Consider the following 1,291-nt stretch of genomic DNA (forward strand, 5'->3'; position numbering starts at 1 on the left):
GTTTTAATGGAACACTGTAACATGGCATATTGGATGCAGATAGATCCGCAATTACACACAGAATATAGGCTGCATATCATTTTAATAAGAAGAATCTGCTTGGGCTTCCTATTGCATTACTTTGCATGTATGATACATTTTCGTGGAAAAACACAAAAAATATGCTCGGCGCTACCAAGTCCCGTACGGCATGACGCAAGTCGAAGGGCGGTTTAGTGCGACTGCAGAAAGGATGAAAGAGGATACTGTACATCCGTATTTCAGTAAAAATGTACAGTATATGTCAGACGAATAATGTGTTTTGGTATTCTTTAATATACACACAACAAAGTGTAAAATTATTAGTACCTGAAATGTTTGAAATACAAGTTACTTTTTAAAAAAACGCAAAATGGTCTATATAGGCTTAAATATAAATAATAATTTGTATTTTATGAAAACACACAGCAGATATGTTTTCTACATTATTTTCAAAACATTACAAACACCAAAACAACAGAGAAAAAAAAAAGATTGTCAGTCAACGTATAGCAGTATTACACCATTACACCATTTCTGAATTAAAAAAATGTAAAAGAAAAACAAAATAATTGAGTAAATAGTATTATAAAAAAACATAAAATGTAAGCACAATTACCTGAAAATACTGGCGTATAATTCTCTGACGGACATCTTATCCTCCCTGTGTATTTACCAAATCCCCTGGTGTTATTGGGTCTGCCTCCTCCACTACAGCTGCAATGTCCGCAAGGTCACCAAATCCCTGACCCAGGACAATGTTATATAGCATGCAGTACACTGGGATGATGTCAGATACTTATTGCATCATAAGGTAGGATCCCAGACATTCGGCACAAACAACAAAATCTGCTCTTCCGCATGCCAAATGTCCGCTAGGTTACATTTTGGGTGGCAGTGTGAGCGATGTTGTGCTGGTGTTGAAAAGGCATTGAATATGATGACAGGCAGCTGGGATCCCAACGCTCAGCATACCAATGCCAAGATCCTGGCTGCCGGAATGCCGGCAGGCGGGTGAGCGCAAGGAAGACCCTTGCAGGCTCTCTGCGCAAGGTTCTATTCCCACTCTGTGGGTGTCCAGGACACCCACAAGTGGGAATAGTGCTGGGCACCTTGCCGGCATTATGGCAGTCAGGATCCATGCGCCGGTATGCTGACCATCGGGATCTAAACCGCCGGGAGGGTAACTACATACTGTTGACCTTGTGGTTTTGATAGAGGTGTCCTGAGACAAGTCTGACACCCATATCCTGAATCAACTTTATTTAAAGAG

The sequence above is a fragment of the Pseudophryne corroboree genome, chromosome 7 (assembly GCF_028390025.1).
Source record: "Pseudophryne corroboree isolate aPseCor3 chromosome 7, aPseCor3.hap2, whole genome shotgun sequence".
Classification (NCBI taxonomy): Eukaryota; Metazoa; Chordata; class Amphibia; order Anura; family Myobatrachidae; genus Pseudophryne; species Pseudophryne corroboree.